This window comes from Aulonocara sp. 'chitande type north' Nkhata Bay, linkage group LG7 (genome assembly GCF_057382095.1).
Source record: "Aulonocara sp. 'chitande type north' Nkhata Bay isolate Kocher_YH1m ecotype deep benthic linkage group LG7, A_spYH_male_GT1.1, whole genome shotgun sequence".
Lineage (NCBI taxonomy): Eukaryota > Metazoa > Chordata > Actinopteri > Cichliformes > Cichlidae > Aulonocara > Aulonocara sp. 'chitande type north' Nkhata Bay.
In genome coordinates, this window is record NC_141350.1 from 51,687,592 (window position 1) to 51,702,814 (window position 15,223).

The 15,223-nt window shown below is 40.3% G+C and overlaps 1 long non-coding RNA gene and 1 pseudogene across 1 annotated transcript; both read left to right on the forward strand.

The window, feature by feature from the left end:
- The first annotated feature begins 1,186 nt into the window (after positions 1 to 1,186).
- Positions 1,187 to 12,652, forward strand: LOC147326185 (uncharacterized). The gene is made up of 7 exons (XR_015130597.1): positions 1,187 to 1,383; positions 1,739 to 1,776; positions 2,080 to 2,164; positions 2,264 to 2,354; positions 2,493 to 2,537; positions 11,147 to 11,449; positions 11,988 to 12,652. It is a non-coding gene; the product is annotated as an uncharacterized LOC147326185 (long non-coding RNA).
- On the forward strand, positions 5,592 to 6,777 carry LOC147326186 (uncharacterized; annotated as a pseudogene).
- Positions 12,653 to 15,223: the final 2,571 nt, after the last annotated feature.

The window sequence follows — 15,223 nt, forward strand, 5'->3', positions numbered from 1 at the left end:
ATCGCAGTGCACTTCCCCAAGATGTGATCGAATTTGCGCTCAAAGGTGTGTTACTGCCCGTCTAGGCGCGGCCAGACCACAACATAAAGGGTGATCCATCCCCGTCCAACCCCAAGCAGCACGTCACACACTTAATATTTTGTGACGGGGATTTATTTACAATAAGTGCAGTTAAACAAAGGAAGGGAGCATACCATAACTTCAGGGTGAACCCAAGGCCAAAACAACAAACAAAAAGTAACCTATCTCAGGAAATAAACACAACTTACCTACTCAAAAGAACTAAACCAAACGACAATCACTTTCCTCCCTGCCTAACAAAACAGGAGAAAACTGATCAACCAAAAAGGCGGTCCACCCCTACATGCTCTTACATTAACATAATATTTTGACACAGTGAACGGTCTGCCGGTTGGGTTGGGCCGAGGATGAATGAATTGGCAGTCCCTGGCGGTCTCTTCTTATCCGCTGCCTCCCAGTCCTATTCTTCTTTTGAGTCGCAAACAATTAAGGTGGGCTCTATGAACATCTTTTATTGTGTTTTAGTCTATCGCCCTCCTGGCCCTGCTATTGTGTTCTTAAAGGGTTTTACGGAGCTGGAGAAAGTTTTGATTCTTGGAGATTTTAACATTCATATTGATGATGCCTCATCTAACTCTGCAGCTGAACTTTTATCTATATCTAATTCTTTTAACTTTGTCCAACATGTCTCTGATCCGACCCATTTAAAAGGCCGTACCTTGGACCTTGTCTTTTCCTTGGGCCTCCACATTGGCAACGTGTTTGTCTAGGACGTACATTTGAGTGATCATAATTGTGTCTTTTTAAATTCAATTTTAGCTCTAAACAAACACCTATGAAGTTAAAAACTCATAGACGGATAATAACAGACTACTGCTGAGAGATTCTCGATTGTGCTTGACAGTTCTCCACTTTTTACTGGAAATGATGTAAATAATCTCATTCAGTCCTTTAATAGAGAATGCAAATCCATTTTGGATCAAGTATACGGTGTACATTTTAGGACATCGTCAGGTATCAGACAAAAAATTGTCAGGTGTCAGTTGTCAAAAAAAATTGTCAGGTATCAGAAAAAAAATTGTCAGGTGTCAGAAAAAAAATTGTCAGGTGTCAGACAAAAAATTGTCAGGTGTCAGACAAAAAGTTGTCAGGTGTCAGAAAAAAAATTGTCAGGTGTCAAAAAAAAATTGTCAGGTATCAGAACACAAGGTACCAGAGAGAAAATCTTCCTGCAGGTGGCGCTGTTGTCATGTCCCACCCGAATTGATTTCCAAATACGTCATCAACGTGTGACCGTGGGAGAGCGTAAGGTCATTGACCTCACCGGAGTTTTACCGTGGTTCAGGCTCCTAACGACACAAGGTAAGTTTAACTTTTTCTCCCTTTTGTTCATATTTTTGCCACAGTTGTGTTATATTAAGTTGCAGTTATGTTGTAAAAGTTACATATCAGAGACGGAAAGCCAGTTTTGTACGAAACCAAATCAGTACTATTTTTGTCTGGCTAATTCATTCTAGCTAGCGACAGTGGTGAAACGTGATTCAAATTGAAACTGTTCAGTAATTGTTTTGTATACATTTCAGCAAATGGACAAGCTGAAAGCTCACGAGCAGCCTGCATCCTTTCTGTCGCTCTTTTTCTTTATTTCTCTTTTCTATATTGCTACTGTCGGGATATTTTTTGATCCCGATATGTTTTTTTCTGTTGTTGTTTTTAGACTTTGCTGCAATATGTCATCTGACGATGATGAAAGGAGTATCCGACTCTGGCTGGTTCCCATGACTGTACCAAAAATATATATATATATTTTTTTATTAAAAAAAGAGCATTAAAAATAAATGACTAAAGTACACTTATTTATTAACTACTGTTCACCTCTTTCATATCAAAGAAGTGTATTTTTTGCTACACATGTTTTATTTGTGGGCACTGAATAGACGATGCTTTTAGTGTAATAGCCACATAAAAAGATTTAGTACTTTACTGGTTAATTACTTATGTTCAGTGTAAGAGGTGGGTGATCAATTAGACTGTTGTTGTTACACTTAACCTTTCAAGATATGATGATAATAACATTGTTCAACAAAGGCTTAAAACAAAAGGAAATCAGCTGTGCACTGAATTCATATGGGCATAAAATAAGGTAAGTCTGCATTTCAACAGTTTCCGTGACAACTCTCTAAAATGACAAAACATGCAGTTTGCATTTAATATAATGTAAGTCTGTGTTGTCTTTTAACAGTGAGAGGCATCTGAGACGAGTTTTAAAACTTCTAGGGTTGAAGCGAAGATGCCCCTAACGACCTTTTACTGAAATCCACAAAGCTGTGGAGGTAAGCGTTAAAACATCAGTGCAAAAAATATATATTTTCCTGAAGTCTGTGTCATGAGCTATTGTAGAAACAATAAATGTTATTTTCTGTAGTGATTTAAAAAAAAAACATTCAATTGTCTGTTTGTTTGTTTCTTAGAGTGAGATGAAACAGTGGTCTCCTGAACAAGGAATCAGGGCAATGGTAAGCTTTCAGCTTGTCCATTTGCTGAAATGTATACAAAACAATTACTGAACAGTTTAAATTTGAATCACGTTTCACCACTGTCGCTAGCTAGAATGAATTAGCCAGACAAAAATAGTACTGATTTGGTTTCGTACAAAACTGGCTTTCCGTCTCTGATATGTAACTTTCACAACATAACTGCAACTTAATATAACACAACTGTGGCAAAAATATGAACAAAAGGGAGAAAAAGTTAAACTTACCTTGTGTCGTTAGGAGCCTGAACCACGGTAAAACTCCGGTGAGGTCAATGACCTTACGCTCTCCCACGGTCACACGTTGATGACGTATTTGGAAATCAATTCGGGTGGGACATGACAACAGCGCCACCTGCAGGAAGATTTTCTCTCTGGTACCTTGTGTTCTGATACCTGACAATTTTTTGTCTGACACCTGACAATTTTTTTTCTGACACCTGACAATTTTTTTTCTGATACCTGACAATTTTTTTTTGACAACTGACACCTGACAATTTTTTTTCTGACACCTGACAATTTTTTTTCTGATACCTGACAATTTTTTTTGACAACTGACACCTGACAATTTTTTTTTCTGATACCTGACAATTTTTTTTTGACAACTGACACCTGACAATTTTTTTTCTGATACCTGACAATTTTTTTTTTGACAACTGACACCTGACAATTTTTTGTCTGATACCTGACGATATCCTAAAATGTACACCGTACAAGTAGCACCTATTAAAACAAGCTCTGCCTTACAAGAAAAGACATGCCCTTGGATAAATGACTCTATCTTAAACTTAAGGAGAATATGCCGCAAAACAGAACGACTATGGAAGAAAACCAAACTTGAAGTACAGAGGCTCCATCTTCGAGATCTCATGCTCTCCTTTAATGATGCGGTGAAAAATGTTAGATCAGAATATTTTTCTAGACTCATATCAAAAAACAAGAGAAATCCCAAGATTCTTTTTGACTAAATCAGTGCTATTGTATCCCCAGACGTGGTACCTTTAGATAGACAAACAGTAATAAACTCAGATTTTTTGTTGATAAGATCAAAGAAATCAATGCTAAAATCTCCCCAAAACTTTCTTGTTCTCTGAGTGAGGCACTCCCTTTGCACTCCTGGTCAACTTTTACAGCTGTGACTTATGATGAAATAGCAGCCCTGTTGGACAAAATGAAGCCATCTTCAAGCCCCTCAGATATTATCCCCACTAAGCTTTTCATCAATGCTTTTGATACCATTGGTCCTTGGGTTGTGAACCTTTTTAATGTTTCTCTTCAGACTGGGGTGTTCCCCAGCTTTTTTAAATATGCCATTGTGGAACCAAGGCTCAAAAAAACCTAACCTGGATCCAACTCTACTTTAACATTTTAGACCTATCTCCAAACTCCCATTGATGTTAAAACTCTTTGAGAAGGCAGTTGCTGTCCAACTTACAGCATACTTGGAAAAACACAACATCTATGACCGTTTCCAATCTGGTTTTCGTAAAATGCATTCCCAGTAAACAGACAGAGACCTAGTAGGGATGTCTGGCTCTGTTCTAGACTGGTTTTCATCTTACATATCTGAAAGGAGTTTTAGTGTGTCTGCAAACTAGATCATGTCAGAATCTACAGAGTTGCTGTGTGGAGTTCCTCAGGGCTCCGTGCTGGGACCTATTCTGTTTTTAATATACATTCTTCCTTTAAGCCAGATAATACAGCAGTTTCCTGAAGTATCTTATCATCTTTTTGATATTCAGCTATACTATTCATTTAAGCCTTCTGAAGCTCTCTCTGCTTTGATTGACTGTTTAACCAACATTAACCCTTTAGAGCCGATCGGAGCGGACACGCTCTGTTTTGCGTAACTATTTTTAAATCCTGGTAGCACTGCAACCACGTAAGCTAGCGCAAAAATTTGTTTTGCATATGAAACCGGAGGAGTTGTACTTACATCTTATGCCATCAGCTTGTCCTAGGTCACGGTTTCCTTCCACACAAAGCTTAGCAAAAACTGCATAAAAAAGAGCTTGCAGCAACAAAAACATAATATTCCAGAAACACGCTTTGCCGATCCGATCAGCTGTTCATAACACTTCCTACGTTGGAATAGACGTCAGCGCGAACTTTTGCATTTCCGCCATTACCTGCCCGAAACCGGAAGTGACGTCATTTTCGCGGAAATGTAATCTTTTTTACCATCAGGGCCTCAGGGCCTATACTGGTCTTTTTAAAAGTTATCTTTGACTTTATGACTTTCTGTGTCGTTTCTGGGATGCTTAGGACTCATATTGCACTGCTGGAAATAGTTTATTTTGATGCATATGCTGCTTTTTTGCAAATTTGCAGTATAATATTTATTTTCGTTTTTCCTGCAGTGTATAAAAATTGGTGTATTTCAAAAATAAAACTATGAAGACACTCAAAATAAATTTCCTGTGGTGGGAAACTATTTTGTGCAACTTTTTTGTATTTACAGTTTTGAGGGATAAGCCTCTTAAATTTCTCCAAGTAGAAATATATGTTAAAAAAGCAAAAACGATTTTCAATTTTTTTTTTGTTTATTGCACTTTTTTGCAATTTATGTAATTACTATGCACTTAATGAATACATATTATTAAAATCTGGGCTATAATGGTTGTATTGATGTATAGCAACTTGAAATGCTCCCAAAAATGGCTCCACAGCATGTAAAAATATAATATAAGCTCTGGCGAACTTGGCTTTATGGTAGGTCTTAAAGGGTTAAACAATGGTTGAACAATAATTGCTTATAGCTAAACCCAGTCAAAACAGAAACTTTGATTATTGCACCAGACAGTGGAATACCTGATATTAAACAGCGACTGGGTGATTTAGGTTCCTTGCAGAAGCATCCATCCATCCATCCATTTTCTTCCGCTTATCCGGGGCCGGGTCGCGGGGACAGCAGCCCTCTCTTGGCTCTTGGCGAAGGCGGTCGCACTTTTCTCCTCTCCTCCTTCCCCTTATCTTTTCTGTTTACCCTCTTGTGTCCTTGTCTCGTGTGTATTACTTTCCCTCGAACAATCTCTCACTGTCGTTCTCTAAAACCTAAAAGAGAATTATGGATTTGATCAACTGGTCTCTGAATGCTATTGACACCCTTTTCTCAACGAGAAGTCTGGGTTCAGGAGAGCCCGAGTGCCCTGGAGGGACTTTACCTGCCGGATACACGATGGACGGGTGGCAGAACTGGAGGATCATGTGCCTGGCGGGACTGTTGATTGAGGACGCTGAAGATATCTACCTATTCGGAACCATGATAACAGGGTTCTTGCTGATCGGAGCTGGCTTGGCCCTGGCTTATCGGAGAATTAAGAGAGCGGAACCAGCTGTTCAAACCCCCCCAAGGCTGCCCGCTGGAATTGAAGCGATGGGACGAGGCGCGACCTCTCACAACGAACGCAGCATGGTTAACACCTTGAAGGCGCTTACAGCTGCCGTGAAGACTCAAAATAACACCATTGAGCGTATATTGGGATACATCAAAGAGAGGCCTGCTCAAAATGAGACCCTTGAGCGAAAGTTGGATCACATCGCAGAACGGCTCACTGCAGTTGTGGGGTCTCAGAATCACAAGAATGACAACACCACGGAACAGAAGTTTGATACCATCATGGGGAGGCTCGCGGTTCTCCAACGGGAGATTGAGAGACCAGTGTCAGAGTGTTAAAGAACAGCTTTGAAATTCTCCTGAGCTGCTCGTATAAAAGAAAAATCAACAACATCAACATGCGGACACCACGGCGCCAGCTGCACGGGCCCAAGGCTGGAGCTGAACAAAAACTCCCTGATAACGACTGTGTGATGACTATTCTTCCCATCCCATGCAAGGCCACCTGGGTTGGCTAGCAGACTGTTTACTTAGCCTGATAGGGTGAAAGACACTGTCTCAGCTGAACTATGGACACACACATACACTTACACTGATAAGCACTCACACATCCCCCCTCCCCTTCCAATGCCTTCGATGCTTGTTGCCTCCTGGGAACACGAGGCGGGTCTGGGCCCGCGCTGGAGAGTCGGCGCAGTGGCAGGATGGCTGCTGTGTTGCCTGGGATTACTCTTTATCCCCTACCCAACCCTGTTGCTGGTCGCGTGCTCTATAATGTTGCACTGTGGACATTTATGTTTTTTTCTCTGCAGAGGAGTTTTCTTGTTTCCTGTTCTCATGCTGTCCTCCTGTAGCCCAGCATGAGTAGAGGTCTCTTTTTTTCCTCTTGTACTTGTCCCATTGTAGTGTACATTTCAGTGTTTTTTCTGTAATGCAACCGTTCTCTGACTTGTATCCCCATGCATGTGATGTCTGTGTTGTGTGTGTAAGGTCGGGGGGCGGGTTCATTCCACTGCAGGGCAACCTGCCACTGCATGTGGCGAATAAATTTGAACTTGAACTTGAGCAGAGGAGCCCAGACCTCCCTCTCCCCAGCCACCTCCTCCAGCTTGAACACCAAGGACTTCCCAGGCCAGCCGAGAGATATAAGCATGTCCAGCGTGTCCTTGGTCTGCCACAGGGCTTCCTCCAGGTGGTACATGCCCAGAAAACCTCACCCAGGATGCACTCAGGAGGCATCCTTGTCAGGTACCCGAACCACCTCAACTGGCTCCTTTCGATGTGGAGGAGCAGTGGCTCTATTCTGAGCCCCTCCAGAATGGCCAAACTTCTCACCCTATCTCTAAGGGAGAGGCCAGCCACCCTTCGGAGGAAGGCCATTTCTGCCGTTTGTATCCGCGATCTCGTTCTTTCGGTCACTACCCACAGCTCGTGACCATAGGTGAGGGTAGGGACGTAGATCGACTGCTAAATTAAGAGCTTTGCTTTTACACTCCGCTCTCTCTTCACCACAACAGACCGGTAGAGGGTCCGCATCGCTGCGGCCGCTTCACCAATCCATCTCCCAGAACCAGAACCTTAGAAATCTAGGTGTTATTGTTGATAAAGCTTTTTCTTTGGAGGGACATTTAAATCAGATAGTAAGAACCTGCTTTTTTCATTTAAGGAACATTTCAAAACTTAGATCCATTGTGTCAACAAGTGAACTCGAGATGATAATCCATGCTTTTGACTCATATGACCCCCTGTTTTTGGCTGCACTGGCTACCAATCCAATTTAGGTTCCATTTTAGAATTCTAGTTTTAACTTTTAGAGTCTAAAAGTTAAAACTAGAATTCTAAAATGGAACCTAAATCGGCTGCACTGGCTACCAATCCGATTTAGGTTCCATTTTAGAATTCTAGTTTTAACTTTTAGACTCTAAAAGTTAAAACTAGAATTCTAAAATGGAACCTAAATCGGATTGGTAGCCAGTGCAGCCAAAAACAGGGGGTCATATGAGGCAAAAGGAAAGAGAGAAGAGAAGGCCCTGTAATGCTCTAAAATTTAGAGCATTACAGGGCCTTCTCTTCTCTCTTTCCTCAGCTTTCCTGTCCCTATCAAACATAAATCCAGTTTTCTGTCTCTGAGACAGGTTTATTTTGGTTTGAGCCTTTCTCTGTATTATTGTAGGGTCTCTCAGTTTGCATATATGTGACTGCTGTTGTGATTTGCTGTTATACAAGTAAAACTAAATTGACTGAAATGAATTGATGAAAATCTCCTTCATGCTTTGGACCTCATATTTGGACTTCCACTGTAAAGCTACACACAACTTCTGCTCTTTGATTCAACTCCCTTGAGTCTCTTATCTGCTTAAATTGTCATCAAACAACAAGGCAGCTGGTCTCAGCTAGCAATGAAAGCCAGACAGTTGTCTAATTACTTTTGATGCTCTGAAAATGGAATAGCCTGTTCAGATTTAGAATTCAGCCACATGCAGTAAAACTGAACAGAGAGAACGTCACAAAGTAAATGGTTATTAACCCAGAGTATATCAAGGCAGCAAATTCTTCAATGGCTAAGTCAGTCATCTGAGCATGCTTTATGGTTACTAAATACACAACTGAATGAAACAAGCAGCAACTGAAGGTTAGCTGCAGCAAAGGCTTGGCATCTGAAAAGGAGGAAACACAGCATTTGGTGATGTCCATAGGTCTTAGACTTTAAACAAGGATTCCGTGTAATTAAAATTATATTAATTTTAAATATTGTTTGATTTAAAATCCACTGTGGTAGTTTATAAAAGCCAAATATTTTTTAAAAAGTATACTCGTCTATATTCCTATAAGCACTTTTATAAAACAACTACACTAGAAAAAGTCAGCAATCAGATTTGATCAAGTGCTTGTCAGTGGAATGAAATGGCTTGATCTGCTGGAGTGGGAGTAAGAGTAATGTCTGTGTGTCTGTGTTTCCTTTTGGTTCCCAACTCACATAAAACAGGAGCAGAATGCAACTCTGTTGCCCCAAAGGACAACGGCTATACTAAAACCTTAATGTTTTATAATGTTTTGATTGAAACATGATGATATCAGCTGTTTTTAATAGATCATTTTTGCTGATGTCAGCATTTTTAACATGGGAATCTAATGTAGTAAGTTAATCTTTTTGTGTTGTTCTGTCATATAATGTCAAATTGAAAGAATAGTTCTTTAAAGAGCTTAAACAAAGAAAGAACTTTTGTCTCCCAATGACTAATATATTGCTTTAAAGTTTGGAGATGGAAACAAAAAGATGTTTCCTAATGTGTGGCCCTGATCTTTGACCTATGACCTTGAAGCATTACATACCAAATGCCGTGATGGGAATAACAGCGTAAAAAGTAACGGAGTTACTAACGCCCCTACTTTTTTCAGTAACAAGTACTCTAACTAATTACTATTTCTAACGTTACAACACCGTTACTAACAAGAAAATGCTGTGCGGTCACGTTACTATTTTTCAACAAACAGACGGTTGAAGCTGTGTTTTATGGCGTTATTTTTTGCCACTATTCTGGGCGCACATAAAAAAATAATTTGAACGCACGTAAAAAAAATTGCAGGTGCAAGTGTTGCATTTTGAGGAGAAATTTATTTTGAGTGAAGAATAACTAAATTTGAGTGAACAAAATTCATTGCTGCATGCAAAAAATGTGTTTCAGTGTTTGCTATTATCCATACACACACAATAGCAGCCCCTCTCGCTCAGTTTTTGCATTTGCGCTCGCTCGCAATGTGTTGCTTGCGCTCTCAACATTTCTGCCCGTGCGCGTTCAACTCTTTCTGTACACCATTATATTTGTGCCACAAAACCAGCCAATCACAGACTTGGATGCAAAAAAATCTGATTGACTGTTTTGGTCTCCAATAAGCTCGAAATGCAATATCCCAGAATCCATTTCGTCCAAAACTCAAACGAGGCAGTGGCGGAGGAACACAGAGTGGCGGAGTTTGAAATATTACTCTTTCTGGGTCACAAAATAAACTTTTAAGATATTTTCATGCGAGAATGGTGCTGTGTAAACTTAAAATATCTGACCGATTTATCAAGGCATCACATATTTGCAATAGTGCTCTAACGTTTACGGAGATGCCTGTTACCCACCAGCTGACTGCATAGCTGGACTGGCCTTATAATACTTTCTAAGGATATTCATTGATGACATTAAATACATTGAAATATTGTACTTTGTAGGTAGGGTTCTGACATAAACGGTAGTAACCAGACCGAAAAGCAGCGCACATTTCAGTGCTTTTTTCTGTGCTTTTTTTCCTGAGATGTCATACACTTTGGATTCTAGCCAGTCATTTTACCTTCCGAGGATAGTAGGCGGGACCAGGTATGTACGTTCTTTTAGAGCAGAGCTACAGATTAAAAATGCCCAAAGCGAAGCGGTCAAAAGTCTGGCTGTACTTCACAGCAAAAGATGCAAACTCAGCAGCCTGCAACAAATGCTTTAAGGTGATACTGTGATACTATGCAAAGGAGGTAACACCTCGAATCTGATGAAACACCTGGCGACGTATAGCATTTTGTTAAAAGCCGAGAAATGCACCGTATTTGATAGCTTGCTGCGAGACCTCACACCGTTCACATCTACTGTGGGTGGGTTGCCTGTTATCAGACCCGGAGTTAGCAACATCCCCCAAAAACCCAAAGATTAGAGTCCTGGCCCCTAGCCCTGCCAGTGTAGCAGAAATGATGAGGATGATGATGGCAGCAGCAGCCATTCTTCTCTGCGTGAGCAGCTTAATGTTGTTCGTGTGTAATTTACGTTGAGTAGGCTAACCACGTTATTAAATTAATACATGTAAGGTGAACTAGCAAACACCTTTGTAGTTACATGCGGCTGTCTTCTTGTTTGATGGCAGATACTCCCTTCACCCTGGCCAAAAAGGCTAAAATGACCAAAGAAAAAGTGGAAAACAGCTAAACATGAGAGGTTTTTGGACAAAGTTTGTGTTTTTTCCATTGATTAAGCACTGCTTCCAGCCAAGAGTGATGCCATATATGCCCCATAGCTGCAGAAAAAGCTAACATTGTTATCTTTTTACAGATAACAATGTTATCTTTAAAAACAGCTGAACATGAGAGGTTTTTGGACCAATTTTGTGTTCTCCATTCTTTAAGCACCGGTTCCAGCACAGTTTAAGCACCGGCACCGTTTCAAAAGTACCGGTTTGGTACTGGTATCGGATAAAACCTAAACGATACCCATCCCTATTTGTAGGTGGTCCTAAAAGATTCGCAGCCTGTGCAACTGCTGCACTTCTCCTGCATGTGCAAGGCTGGAAAAGCTCTGTCCAACCATTGTGTTGCTCTTCTGTTTCAATTCCGATGTTAAGCTGCACTGAAGGTGAACAACAGTGGCATAAGCCCAGAGTTATGGTGAGTGCAATGATCGCAATATTTTTAATGTAACTTTATATTTTATAATTAATTTTTACCATATTGTAATAATGGATAAAGCCTGGCCCTGTTGAGAAGATGGCTGTGCTCTCAGCCAAACCCAAAACAAGAAAGACCGCAGAGGGTAAGTGCTTGCTACTGATGGGGTTTCAGAAATCATCACAACATTCGTTAGGGCAATAATATTTAATAAAGAATGGGGGGGGGCAACTTATTATTGTTAAAAGGCAGATTCTAGTGGCAATATGGTGAGTTATAGGGCCTAACAACTAATAAAAATGACTTGTTTCAGCATTTATAAATTTAAAGTTTTGATACGCCATGGCAAATGTAATGAATAGGAAAATCGGTCTCTTGTCCCCCAGTAGCACTATGACATCATCACATTCTATCTGAATTCTAATCTGAAAACTGAAAATCTATTTAAAATTATTATCTTTTTTGTTACATATCATTCAGAAAGTGTTTTTCGGATTTCACACCTCTAATCATTAGTCATAATGTTCATTTGTAAAAAAAAAAAAAAAATTGCTATCATTGTGCCTGTAATTGTAGTAGATTTCGCCTTAAATTTAAAGTGTGTGTGTGTGTGTGTGCGTGTGCGTGTGTGTAGTGTACCAAACTTTCTCTGATGCTGACTGGCCTGTGATCTGTTTGGCAAGGTGCAACAAGGAAGTCCACTTTCTTATCAGCAACCAGCCAAAGAGAAAGTGCAGACTCTTCATAATGCTCCACCTCCACCATCATTGCCACTGCAAGACTACAGACTGAAACCATCAGAGTGCATGTTTGTCTTTTCCAGGAAGCAACAGCTGCACATGAAAAGTCTGGAGGTGAGCATAGAATATGCTACGCGAGACCAGAGTGAGTGTGCCGATTGGTATAATGTGACCATGAGTCGCTGCATCTCATTTTAGAGAGATCTGTCATGTGAGCAAACACTGGATTGGTGCATCACCAGATGGTATCATTTTTGACCCCTTGGAGCAACCTCAGTTTGGCCTAGTAGAAATGAAATGTCCAAACATTAGAAGTTATGTAGATGCACCTTACCTCAAGGTCATCAGTGGGGCATTGCAGCTTAAACCAACACATGCCTGTTATTGGCAAGTTCAGGGCCAGCTGCTAACTACAGTTATGAGTTGGTGCGATTTTGTAGTCTCCACTCAAAAATATGTTTTCATACAAAGAATACAGAGGGATGAGGGTTTGATGGAGACATTCCTGACTTTAATGTCATAAACTTACATGGTGGGCAAGGGCCATTGTATTATTTACCTGTTGTTTTGATCAAAATAGAAAGCTGTTGGTAAAAGTAGGTTTGGTGAAGAGTTCACACAGACTAGTTTTGTGTTAGTATTAATATTGGCAGTGTTTGTGTTCAAATCATGTTTTTTTTGTTGAAATAAATTTGATATCTTTACTGTTATAAATCTCAAAGTATGTCAAATAAAGTTGATAATTTGAAATCTATGTGTGTTTTTCTTTCAGAATTCCAGGGAAACAGTATTTAGCATCTTTAGAAAATCTATTGCAGTCAATAAGAAGCGCACAGAATGGAGCAATAGACAATGCGGTTAAAGTAAGGCAGTTTTATTTGCAGAGTTACAGTAAAACATCAAGTGATTTATTATTGAACTTTAACCAGGAAAGGGGGTGTGTTAGCTGTTTATCAATTCTACTTAGTAAAAAAAATTTGCTACTTCCATTGTTGGGAGGTAACTAAATACATGAATTTAGAGTAATAACAATATTCTAAAGATATTCAAAGTATTCAGAATACAGTACTCTGATTAGACAAAGTAATGGAATATGCTACAAAATACATTTAAAGGCAAGAATTCAGTATTCAGTAACTAAATACAATTGTAAAGTATTCTTCCAACACTGGCTACTTCTCCCACATACTACAAAATACACTACACTACACACATTTCAAGCTTTTAATCAACCACCCATTTTTTGACCAGGGGTCCATATTGATAATTTGTGAGGAGACATGCAACAGTAAAAATTTGGTTCATACTCCCAGAAATGGAGAGAGGGATGACAGTGTCAAAAAGTTTGTTTTCTTTAACCCTCCTGATGAGCCTCTCCACGTAGACCCTAAAACGTGCAATGGACTGGGTTCTAAGGACATCCATCTCTGACATTTGAGCTTGCTTGGACAAAAAAGCTGGGCGATGGACTTTCCGGGCACTAGCTTATCTACCAGAAACCCTTTGTCCACCATTATATCCATCTCAGGCGTTAGGAGGGAGGTGATGCCGGAGTGACGGAAAATCTTATTCTCACTGATGGAGCCTTCAAAAAGTGCTGAGGCAAATGTCATTGCTCCATGGGGGGACATGCCAATAAGTGCTTTGAAAGTGCAGTGTGTCTTGTAAGTTGAAAATACCTCACTCTGGAGCAGAAGAGAGGAGGGTGTTTGGCACCTCATTTCAGTACAGTCAAGAATGACCTGGGTATTTTTATAAGTCCCACTGAAATCCGTGGGGCAGTTTGCTCTCACTCTGCCAGGTGCAATCCAGATGGAGACAGATCCAAGCAAAGTGTACAAAAGTTGGACCATGACACAAGTATTCTACTCACTGTAGATCTGTGAATGTTAAAGTTGTGACAAAGCTCCCTTTGTGCCGGTTGCCAGATAATTCAGGAACAAGAAGAGCTCATCAAATGGCAACAATTTCTGGAAGAGAAAAAAAAATGCTGCAGTCATAAAAATGCGCAACACACACAGATCAAGCAGGTAGTAATTTTGTAGAATTTACAGTTGGTCTGTTTACAGGGCTCTCGGTGGATGTGCTGGTGGAAAGACTCTTCTGACCACTGGTGACCCTCACCATCCTTCTTGTTGCCTCTTGGATTAGATTCCAAAAGGCCATCAAATGCTCATATGACGGAAATCTGCATTTAAATGGTGAAATTTTTTTTTTCTGCAGCTATTGATAAATTTCAGATGAAATTATAACTTTCTATTGGTCAATGTAATACAGATCGGAGGTAAGTTACACTAATATTGTTAAAGTGATGAGGGCTAGAAACAAAAACCAACTTCAGCCTCGTGTTAAAATACACATTTGTGTAATGTTATTAAGGCCATGGGTCACTAGCTCCCAAACTCCGGGTCGCTCTGTCTTTTTTGAAAAAATTATTCCAGTGGAATAAGGAGGGAACAACTTTCAGCTGAGGACAACGTTTCCCAGAGGAAGACACGACACTCTCCAGTCTCAAAATGCCGACTACACACTTTAGAGCTGGTCGTAACTGTGAAGCTGTCCCCATTGATTTTTATCAGTCATTTTGCACGCAATTCAGGATCTTTGGGAAATGAGTGGAAACGTAACATCTTGTTGAATCTTCCCCCAGCAGTACACAGCGGGACACAGCAATGGTGAGCGTTCCCACCTTCTGCTATTTGTAATTTAAAGCAATCTTTCCGTTTCGGTATTTTGGAAATGCTTTTGGAGTCCATCTTCGCAGTAGCGATTGACCGCAAAATAAAGGTACCAGAAATGTACAACTTCCCAATGCTAACTTCCCTTAAAACAGGAAGTTAGCATTTTCTCGTGCACAGGGTCTATTGGGGATACCGGGCATTTGCCCGGTGGGCTGATGGTGATTTTGCATTTCGTCATTTCGAGCTGATTTGAGACCAAAACAGCCAATCAGATTTTTTTGCATCCAAGTCTGTGATTGGCTGGTTTTGCGGCACAAATATAACGGTGTACAGAAAGAGTTGAACGCGCACGGGCAACACATTGCAAGCAAGCGCAAATGCAAAAACTGAGCGGGAGGGGCTGCTATTGTGTTTGTGTGTATGGATAATAGCAAACACTGAAATACATTTTTTGCACGCAGCAATGAATTTTGTTCACTCAAATTTAGCTTTTCTTCG